The following is an 11,567-nucleotide window of genomic DNA, read 5'->3' on the forward strand; positions in this document are numbered from 1 at the left end:
AAAGCTTTTAATACATGCTTTTGTATTTTTTTCCTTAAAAATACTTATATAATATCATAATACATACCATTATGCACATTTCTTTCTTAATACATCCTGGACATTTTCCAGTAATTTATCTGTATAGATCTGCCTCACTCAGATGAATAAAAACCAATGTCAAACCCAAACCCAGGGAGGAGATTCCAACTGCCCATAGGGTTTCCAAGGAGTAACTGGTGAATTCAAAGTGCTAACCTTTTGGTTAGCAATTGAGTTCTTAACCAGTGCACCACCAGGGCTCCACTCAGGTGAATAGCTGCTGAGAATTCCATTGCATGCCTTTTACCATAAGCAGTCAGTGGGCATATGGCCGTTGCTTACCAATTTAGCATGTTTACAGCTTCTGAATGATGTAGGTCTTTTTTGATGATGCGCACTCTTCCAGACGTGTCTGAGATTTTGACATTCTGGGTGAATGTCTGGAGGTTATTTTTCATTTCTGGCTATGGCTGATGTCCACTTGGGCGCCCACACACTGTCTGCTCCCAAGCTTCCTAGCTGAGTTGTTGTGTGCCTTAGAGGCATTCTAACTCATAGGACTCTATAAAACAGATTAGAGCTGCCCCATAGGGTTTCCTCCATTGTAATCTCCAGGGGAGCAAATCCCCAGGTCTTTTCTCCAGAAGCTGCTGGTGGGTTCAAACCAAACCACTGACCTTTTGCTTTGATTAGCACTCCAGTGCTTAACTGTGAGACAAGGTAAATATTCATGATCTACATTTGAACCTCATTAATTCAATTTTCTTCTGACCTCAGGTCCTTAGCCTCATGGTGAGAGCCCTGGAAACAGCAGATAATGGAGGAAGATTGTAGGTTCATCGGTCCTAGAGTGGGAAACAAAACAAAACTAGCTATCATGGACCAAGGTGAACAAATGGAAAACCTGAAAAGCTCGCCAACTGAGTGAGCTATCAATTCTTTGTCCAGGTTGGGCTGTTTTCCCTCCTGTATTCTCAGGGCCCAGGGTACACACCACAATTGTAGCATTTATCATCCTATTCTGTAAACAACTGCTTACTCAGTTGCCTTCTCCCCTAGATTTTATATTCTTTGAAGGCAGCACCTTCAGTGTTTACCATAACTAATTTTACATAATACATCTATGTGCGTGAGTGGAGAATTGAGTAAGAAAAATGCCTCAGGCATCAGGAAAAGGGTCTAATTTTTGGTTTAGATGGATTATCACAGATCTGAGATCCCATGCTATTCCAGCTCACATGCTTAAACAGAAAAGCAGTCAAATTCTATATAGAGTAAACCTGATAACCAAACCCATTGCTGTCCAGTTAATTCCAACTCATCGGACACTGCAGGAAAGGACAGAACTACCCCATGTTGACCCCATAGGACAGGGTAGAGCTCCCTCATGGGGTTTCCAATGCTGTAAATCTGTACGAAGGCAGACTGCCACATCTTTCTGCTATGGAGCAGCTGGTGTGTTCAAACCGTCAACCTTTGGGTTTTTCACCACCAGGGCTCCTTCATATACAGTCCCAAAAAGCAAACCCATTGCCATCAAGCTGATTCCAACTCATATCAGCATCATAAGACAGAGTAGAACTGCCCCATAGTGTTTCCAGGGAGCACCTGGTGGATTCTAACTGCCAAATTTTTGGTTAGTAGGTGTAGCACAAAGTAGCTCTTAACCACTATGCCATGAGGGTTTCCTCTGTACACAGTAGAAGTATCCTAATTTCATGAATATAGCTTTGAGGTGTGGCTGTACAAATTTCCAGGGGTTGGATGGAGTTGGGACTGGCATTTGTCCAGTAAACCTAGAGGTAGTGAGATTGGGACAGTAGAGCTGGGCTGACAGGTAGCCCTCCCAAGTAAAGAGAATACCTGGTCTGCTAGTACGAAAGAAAAAGCTTAGTGAGCCAAGAGCACAAGAAACTCACATTTTTCATATTATTTACATGGTTAGATTTGAGTTTTTTCACAATGTCAGGAATCAGAGAGATTCAGAACAAAATGCATGTAAGATGTACTTATATGAAAAATCTAGCTCAGTGACCTCTCCCCAGTAACAGGAAACTCTTAGCAACAGTTCTACAACAATTAAAACAACACTCAACTGGGTTAAACAGAGTGGATTTATTGTCACACATAACGATAAATCCAGAGGGTAGGGAAGCTACCTGGCTGGTAGGACCCAGGTTCTTTGACTCTTCACCCTGCCATCCTCAATATATAAGTCTCATAGTCCAGCTGGTCCCCTGCAGTACTTCAAACATTCACAATTTCAGACCAAGGAAGAAGGAAAACAATCAAATATCTGTGTTATAAAGTGAGGACAGTCTCTTCTATATGCTTCCCAGTCTCATTAGCTACATTTGTATCACATACCCTTGCCTAAATCCTACTGCCATGAAGAAGGGAACCACTATGATTAAGCAGATCAATCACAATTCAGACTCTGCAGCTGAGAATGGGATCTACCATCTTTAAAGCACAGGGCAGAATAGAGGTGGCTCTGTGAAGAAAATCATTTTCCTGTTGGCAACGGGGCCTGGCGGGTGCTGTTAGTGTCTGATTGTGGTGTAGGCAAGTATTAGTGGCTGCGATGCCCTACTCCATCTCCACGTTGGAAATAAAATGTTCGTTTTTTTATTTTTATTTTTTAAAGAATTTTGAGTCTTCCATTAATTAACCCATAGGAGGCCATAAGTAGATTTCCAGGTCTAAGCATCATAGAACTAATTTGATCTAGAGCTTTTATTCAGTACCAATGTTGAGAAAAATGGCATTAATTCTATGTGCTGACATATTGACATGAATCAGGACTGGATAAGTTTGGCTCTTAGTAATACAGCCAAGGAGCAGAGTGGCGCAGCGGGAGCGTGCTGGGCCCATAACCCAGAGGTCGATGGATCAAAACCATCCTCTGCTATTTTAGTGGAGCCCTGGTGCCAAGTGGCTTAAGAGCTTGGCTGCTAAACAAAAAGTTGGCACTTCCAATCCACCAGCTGCTCCTTGAAAACGCTAGAGGGCAGTTCTACTGTGCCGTGTAGCGTCATTATGAGTTGGAATGGATTTGATGGCAACCAAACCAAAAAAACCGAACCCAGTGCTGTGGAGCCGATTCCAACTTATAGGGACCCTATAGGACAGAGTAGAACTGCCCCATAGAGTTTGCAAGGAGCGCCTGGCAGATTTGAATTACCAACCCTTTGGTTAGCGGTCATAGCACTTAACCACTACACCACTAGGGTTTCCAGATGGCAACCAGTTACTGGTAATACAGTACCATACTTCTCTGCTCTTTATGACTGCATGGTAAAAGGACATTGTGACTTCTGAAACAGAAGTGCTAGAGGCTAACCTGTGCATGGTGGTGTGGATATCTGAAGCTCAACCTGAAATATTTGCCTCAGTCTGCCTCTGTAGCACAGGGCAAAAAAATAATCTTAAATTCCTAATTCTGAAAATTCGTTATTTGTGCACTCAAATTTGTCAATAAAAGATCTAACTCTCAGTGGTTCCCAGGCTTATTTTTGCAGATTCCTTAAAAACCACAGTTTGTTCATCCCCAGGATAACCACACTTTTATGTTTTAACTTTAACTCTATGTTCCTATCATTGGTCACATAGAAGTAACTTGACATGAAGAGAAAAGAGTAGACTTCAGGAAAGAAACAGGTTAAAATCTTAACCCTGCCTTTTGTTAGCTACGTGCATTTGGACAAACCACTATTCAGTCACTCTGCTGAGACCTTGTCTGCAAAATGGGGATCATACTTACTTTGCAGGTATGTGAGTATTAAATGAGATAACGCAGGTAAAGCAGCTGGCAGATATTTAGGCTGTCAGTAAAAGGTAACCATCGTGGATAACAATGTTCAACTCCTTCCCAACCTTCTAAAGGTTAACTTTAATAACTCAAAAACAGTTATTAGATATCCGTTTACGAAGCACAATGTAATACCCTACAGATTGAAATGTCATTGAGATACCCTCAAGGAATTAACATCTGGTAAAAAAAAAAAATAAATTTTTTTTTTTTAAGGAGATAAATATAAACTGATCCCCATCAATATAAACTGATGGGTCACAATAAAAGAGAAATGTTAACTCAGAAATAAGGAAATGCGCTAGTCCACAGAAGCAGAGCAAGTCACTCTGGAGGGGAAGTCAGAGGAAGCTCTCCGTGACATCACATTTGAGCTGAATCTTGGTTACCCACTCTCCGCCCAGCTACCACCCCCCCCCCCAGCAACCCCCCCTGCTGTTGTGTCTATTCCAACTCACGGAAACCCCAGGTGTTACAGGGTAGAACTTCTCCATAGGGTTTTCTCAGCTGTCATCTCTATGGACACACATCGCCAAGGCTTTTCTTCTGTGGCAGTGCTGGGTAAGTTGGAACCATCAACCTTTAATTTGGGCTAAATCTTGAAGAAAAACAAAGTCAACCTTGTGAAAAAGAGAATAAAGGGCCAGGGGTTCAGGGTTCAGGACGTGGAAAGGAATGTATCAATTACATGAGATTACATTACTTTTAGTGTTGTCCTTTTTTTTTTTTTTTAATCTCTCCTATTTTTTCCCTAACATATCTGTAGAAAGCCTTACATGGTTTTCATTTGGCTTGTCTACCACTCTCCTGGCCTATTAGGTGTACAATATGTATGATAGACATCTCTGGCACCCTCATTACTGCCAAGCAATGATCACATTTTCCAGAAACAAAGCCTTTTTCTACCTGGGTCTTTTACGTTGATTGCTTTTTCCTCCAAATTATTACTATTATTATTATTTCTGGGAGAGTCTCGATTTCCCTCCCATCTTGGGTCCTTGTGGGCCTGAGGTGACCATCTTTCCTGAGGGCCTGGACCTACCGGTGTTCCCCTACCCCATCTGGAGGCACTGGGACTTTTTACAAACCTTCCTCTGCCCCCACCCCCTCAGAAAGGGGCCTGAGAGTGTTCAGTTCCTGCCCCCAGATGCAGGTCAGGTGGTCCAGGGCCTGATTCTCCTGGCCCAGGAGGGGCTTGGGTCTGCCCTCCACTCCTGAAGGTCCAGGCTGAGGGTAGTCATGGGGGTAGGTATATGGTGGTCAGAACTTGGATCTGCTCTCACTGGCTGGTTCGCTCCTGCTCCCACATGCCCACCAGGTAAGAGATGGGCGGCGGAGGTGATCCCAGCATCTGAACCTGCACCCACCAGTCCATCCCACTGGGTGTCACTTTCTCTTTGAGGAAATGCAGACATGACACTTGATCCACCCTGTCCTGGAATTCCAGGCAGGACTAGCTTCAGGGGCTGTGGTGACCCCTGGCCTTTTGTTGATTGTTTCTTTTCTTTTGATAGAGGTGAAAATTTACACAAGACAACATGCACAGAGTCCTAATTCCTACATGTGTAATTCAGTGCTGTTGATTATGTTCTTCGAGTTGTGTAACTATATTCACTATCCTTTTCTAAAACAGTCCACCACCACTAACATGAACTCAGTGTCCCCTAAGAAAAACTTCCCCCTTCCCCTTCTCTCCCATCCTTGGTAACCACTAATAATCTTTGGTTTCTATGTATTTGAAAGGAAAAAAACCTTAAACAAAAAAACTTAACAAATACTGAATACATTCCTTGGTGATGTCAAGTGAAGTAAAAATTGTAATATGCTCTGAAGCCTCAGCGTTCGCCTTATCATTTATACCCTCGAATCACAGCCTTTTTATCCCCCTGGGTCTTCTACCGTCAATGTTAGCAGCTTACCTTTTCTCTTTTTTTTTAAACCCCTTTTCACCCACTTTCCAGGAGTATTCCCATTCAGCTTTCATCTTTTGATTACTCTCCGTTTTCTCCCCAAGAGTAGAACTTTGTGGTCTCTTCCTGTCTCCCCATGGGCAGCAACATTTAATGACATCATAAGTCTGTGAACCCAGCAACACAACATGAACATGGGATCTACCCTGCTGCCTCTGTCATTTAAAAGATGTGCCACCGCCATAGTCTCCACCCACCAAGACCTTTGTTTCCCTGGACACACGTGTGCCTCAAGAGCTGTGGCTGTGCCTTTAGCTCTAACTTCTAATGCAGGAGCACTTCATTCCTGCATCAAACTGAAAGATACCTGAGCAAGAATATGGCCTAATCAGGGAAATAACTGAGAAGATGTGAAAGGAAGCTAGTTTCGTGTTAAGGGTGAGATGGAACATAGAACACCTTTCACACTCCTCCCTCAATTATTCTGAGATATGTAACTCTTTGGGAGCCCAGTGCCCTCTTAGCGCAGTGGGCAGCGCGTCAGTCTCATAATCTGAAGGTCCTGAGTTCGAGCCTCAGAGAGGGCACTCTCTTTTCTTGCTCTACATGTTTTTATTCCTTCTACTTCTTTCCTTGTACCTTCTGTAGATGATAATCACAATTCCCTTCAGAGATAAATTACTCAGAGCATTCTGGGACAGCTGGACTGACTTACAGTTGGAATGGAGTCCCTTCTTTTCTAAAATATCAAAAAAAGCGAAAAGTGTCAGGGCCAAACCTTTCCCAGGGTAAAGGCATCGGGATCCCCCTTTGACCGGAGCTCCCGCTCCGCAGAGGTTGTTTCCTGAGAAGTTCAGGAGGCGCTTCACCCTCAGTCCTGATCTGGCTCCACCAAGGCGGTGGACCTGGAGCTCTCAGAGACCTGCAGGATTCTGCAAAACCATAAAACTTTTATTCCCAAAATAACCAATTATCCAAAATATTCAACAGCGCCGGAGTTGTACCTGGCTCGCATAAAATTCTCCAGCTTTGCTCCTCTGTTCTCCCTCAGTCTGCGACAGCGACTTCTCATTGACTATCTGGGAGGTTTAGGCTTGAATGCAGATGAAGAAAACATGGTTTTTTGTTTTTTTTTTTTTAATCTTCCTGTTTTTAATTTTATGAACAACATTGGACGTCTTTGTAGTAAACTTGATCGTTTTCTGTTTTTCTTCCCATATAGTTCCACATATGACAGGACTGGCAATGTCTTCACCCACACTTCGACTTAATCCATGAAGGAAAACCAAGGAAGAGAGAAGGGAAGGGAACCCCAAGCAGGGGGCAATGCAGAAATAGAAAGAAGGTCTTCCCCTTCACTTCCCTTCCAGAACTCTGCCATCCTTTGCAGTAGCCTCGGCTTTGTGCCTACTTCTGTACCCAGGGGAACAGTTACATAACATACAAATTAGTGTTTCGATAAATTGTCCTACCACAGTTTTAAAATGTGGTACCCGAGCATCCACTAACTCATTGTGCTTAAAAGAGCAAAAGAGCTAAGAAATTTGGGCTTAGTCCATCTTTTTTTATTTGCCTGATGATTGAACTTTTTTCCCCAATAGACCAAGCTGATACTGTTATTTTCTAATTAACGAATTACTACACTTATCTTTACTGTTTATCCTTTCTGCTTCCTTCAATATTTCTTTTTTCTTACTTCATTTGTTGTATACACAGCTTATTTAATCATTTGTACTTCAGAAGTATTTCAGAGTAGAATCTAAAGTCTAACAAGTATTGGGAATAATGCTATAAAATCTGTCAGCGCATCATTTTCAAAGTAGGCTGATAACTTTAGTGATTTTTCTAATGTATGCATTAAGAATTAATATTTTACTGATACACAATTTAGTTTTTAAGATTCTCCTTAAAACCATTTTCTATGTTAATCTTGTTTATATTTTACAAATTAATATGCAATATTATATACAAATATATATATAATTTTCTAAAAAGGAATAGTATTTACTACCCTTCATTTTTCATTATTAATTTTTAAAATCTAGTTTTACAGACTTGAATAAAAATTCAATGTTACTTATTAGTTGTAAAGACTATCATCACATTTAATAAAGCAATTAATATTTTATTGTGATTCAAAATACTGAATATAACTTGATTGGTTTATTAATCTCCTACTCAAATTATGTTTTCTAGTAGGTTTAAATGGAATAGTGCTAAGTGTGAGAGATGGCAGACTGTGGAATTATTTTAATTGCAGTCCCTATCCTTAGTCTTCATTTTACTGTTGGGAAGGCAAAATGCACTTGTCAATTTGCCATGTAGCATGAGTAAAATGGATTTCTGCTGGAATTGATGAGTTATCCTACCTGCCTGTAATACTTAAAAGCATATTAGAATCCTTTACCTCCCTCTTTTTCCTCCCTTAGCCCTAAGACTAAATTGAGAAAATAACATAATTTAGCTTTTCCTTATCAAACTAATCATTCTTGAATTCATAGCTGTCTCATTGCATCAGGGTATCTTCTTTCAGAATCCTTCTTTTCCCAGATACCCTGATGTAACTCTAGACACTGGGGATACATTGAGAGAACAAGAAAGGACAAGGCTCAGGAAGCATACATTCTACAGAGGAGATAGGCAATACAGCACTAATTTACTGATGCTCTTCAATACAGATACATTTGATGTAGAAGATGAAGCTACAGACGGTATTGATTTAGTCACAGTGGTCAGAAAAGGGCTCTCTGAAAAAGTGACATTTGTGTTGAAACCTGAGTGATTGATAGGGAAGCCACAGTGCCAACTCTGGAGCGAGACTGGACAGGTTCTTCATGAAGGCTGTCATCTAGAGTAAGGGCCTCTGTGATTAGTCAACCAGCCCAGAAAAGAACCAACAAAGATGCCCAGTGGCCACCTCTGTGGCACTATGTGTCTGTGCAGCTGAGCCAACTGTGAGCATTTTCTCAACCCAGTCCTCTACACTGCATCACTGGCTTTCAGATTGCTAGCTTTGTTGAAGAACGTTCCTCATCCAGGACTCCTTCACATCCAGTGTATCGTCAAGGGGCTTCTTGATGGCTCAGGACCCAAGGACTTGAGTCTCAGGTGCTTAGCTCAAGTTGAAGGAGAGGAAAGCTGTGAGCTAGGGATGAAATGCCAGGATTCCCACTGCTCTGCAATAGGAGAACCAGAAAGCTCTCTCCCTTGTCTTCACTGCCTTGAACCCCGCCAGGATCTGAGAACTGATGGGGACAAAACTGCTTTTCACTATTCTCAGTTAAGAGTTAATTTTTTTTTTTTTTTTTTTTTTTACACATTTCTGTCTCTAAAACCAGAGGAAAAAATCAGCTCAGCTTCTGGCAGTGGTGCTGGGAAATTTTATTTGTTTTCCTTTTTTAATTTTTGAGGCCATTCTAAGGATATAAATCTGTACTGTCATTAGAGTGACCTGTAATGTCAGTGATGGTGGGTCACTGACGGTGGGGCCTGAGACAGACCCTTACGCTTCCCTCTTGATCACCTATTTCTGCTTACTCCCTTGCCCCCCTCTTCCCACATGAATTTTCTCTAAAGATTTCACTGGGTGTCAGAATCTTCCTTTCATGGACTCTCTGTCTCTTCTTGCCTCTTCCCCGTGCCCATGAAACGGGGACACCCCAGCCACACAAATTCTCTCCATTGTCTAGCCTTTCCATGGGGACAACCATAGCTCTCTTGTTTCCCAGGCCGTTGTGTGCTGTGCAGCCAATTTTGACTCATAGCGAGCCCATGTGACAGAATAGAACTGCGCCCCTGGGTTTCCTGATCTGTAATCTTTACAGGAGTGGATTGCCAGGCCTTTCTCCCGTAGGCTAGAGCCCCACAGAAATCGATGAAAATGTTTGGGAGAGTTCAGTACAGAGGAAATTGCTTTGCATTACTCTACTTTCTGGGAATTACTCTAGCCTTCCTGGGGTCCTCTCCCTACCACTCTTTCCCTGATTTCCTTGGTCCTTGTCAAGTTTTCAGCCAGAGGAAAAACTGGAGAATGCAGGCATGAATCCCACTATCTCTTGCATGCTAAGCAAGTGCTCTGTCATTGGAGCCAATTCTCCTCATCTACCTCTGCTTTCAAGATTTTGGTTCATTTGCGATTCAGGTCCACAAATGTCCTGCCCTCTTGCCATCAAGATTGAAGCCAGGATCTAAAAACAGTACCTACTTAGCACCTCAGAGACTGCCTTGGGCAAGAATGAGGGAGCCATCATTGATTTGAGAGGAGGAGGGAGAGGATAAGGAAGACCTGGAGAAGATAACTATGGGAAATTTCTTGTCTCCATCACAATTCATACTTCCTGATTTCATGGAAGAGAAGAGAGGAAGTCCTACCTAGTGGAGGCCACGATGATAACTGCTGAATTAATTAGCACAGGTATCCCAGAATGATCTGTGGCTCTTGTATTTAAAAAGAATTATTATCTGACTGTTGCTGAAGGGAAGTCTAGGAGATGGTTTGGAGTCTGTGTTTCCAGGCTCCACTTTCACATGTCATTCCCCAGTGTGACTGAACCAAAATAAAAACCAAAACCATTGCTATGGTGTGGAATCTGACTTACAGCAACTACAAGGACAGAACAAAGCTGCCTCATAGGGTTTACAAGGCTGTAAGCCTTTAGGGACACAGACTGCCACATCTTTCTACCATGGAGCAGCTGGTAGGTTGCTTAGCAGCTGAGCACTTTAACCGCAGCACCACCAGGGCTCCCCCTGTGTGACTAGCTATGGATAAGTAGAAAACCATGTTTACTGGTAACTTGTACATTTACATGTAACTCAAGCAATTTTAGTTTAAAATTCCAGTTAAATATTCCATCCTTTTGACCTGAAGGGGAATTTGTTTTGTTTTTTAGTTGCCGGAAAATAATTGTAAGAAAGAAAGCAATGTTCAGCTTCAATTGTTGACACTACAAGATCTATCTGGAAGCAGGTAGGGACCATGCGGTATTTGGAGAGTTTTTGTCTACTGCTTCCTGTTCCTCCCAATCCCTCTCCAACAACACCATAAGTCCCTTGGGCTCCGTGTTCTCTCTGAGACATCCAATCATGAAAAAACCTTCAGCTCCTCCAGGCCAGCAGCTGTGGTCTGTCTCCCTGATATCTGGAGGTTCAACATACCTCCCTCAGCTCAGTCATTTCAGAGCGTTGTGATAGATTTTCTTTCTGACCTTCATCCACACAGGAATCTCATTTCCATAGTGTGTTCATAGCATACATGGAGATCTCATCCATGAAATCCCATTTTTATTGAATGAATAAATAAGTTATTTAGATGTCTTGATTGAGAGAATGGTCAAGCGAACCTTTGAGAGTGGGATCACCTGACAGAAACTTGAACCATGGCTTGATAGATCTGGCAGACCTCGTCTGTCCAAGGATTGGCACTGGGAGATGTGAGGACATTATGTTTACAGTGAACGCCAGGGGGTTATTTTAACAGCTGGTCTTTGTGGAATCACAGGCCTATTGATGAGACTAGAGCTCCTCTGGGTTACTGTTCAGCCTCTGTCTCCCTTAAATCCTTGTGCCCCAGCAGGCACTGTGTGATCTTCCCTCAGAGAGGGCTTGGGTTATGGGTAGCTGGGAAGTGAATCCTGGGTTCCTATTTCTGTGGCTTGAGTCCCTTTACTCCAGAGGCTGTAGGCATTTGGTGGAGTACTTGAAATTTCACTCCCTTGCCTCCAGGCCCTTAAAACCCATGTGAATTAATGTAGGCTCCCTGCCTGGGATTCCCCTTTCCCTTCTCTCACTGCATCTCCAATGTAATCCTTATCCCCACTCTCCAC

General features: G+C 42.5%; 2 non-coding genes across 2 annotated transcripts; both read left to right on the forward strand.

The window, feature by feature from the left end:
- The first annotated feature begins 2,860 nt into the window (after positions 1–2,860).
- Positions 2,861–2,932, forward strand: TRNAM-CAU (transfer RNA methionine (anticodon CAU)). The gene has a single exon. It is a non-coding gene; the product is annotated as a tRNA-Met (tRNA).
- A 3,324-nt stretch (positions 2,933–6,256) lies between these two features.
- Positions 6,257–6,329, forward strand: TRNAM-CAU (transfer RNA methionine (anticodon CAU)). The gene has a single exon. It is a non-coding gene; the product is annotated as a tRNA-Met (tRNA).
- Positions 6,330–11,567: the final 5,238 nt, after the last annotated feature.

The sequence above is a fragment of the Loxodonta africana genome, chromosome 1, assembly GCF_030014295.1.
Source record: "Loxodonta africana isolate mLoxAfr1 chromosome 1, mLoxAfr1.hap2, whole genome shotgun sequence".
Classification (NCBI taxonomy): domain Eukaryota; kingdom Metazoa; phylum Chordata; class Mammalia; order Proboscidea; family Elephantidae; genus Loxodonta; species Loxodonta africana.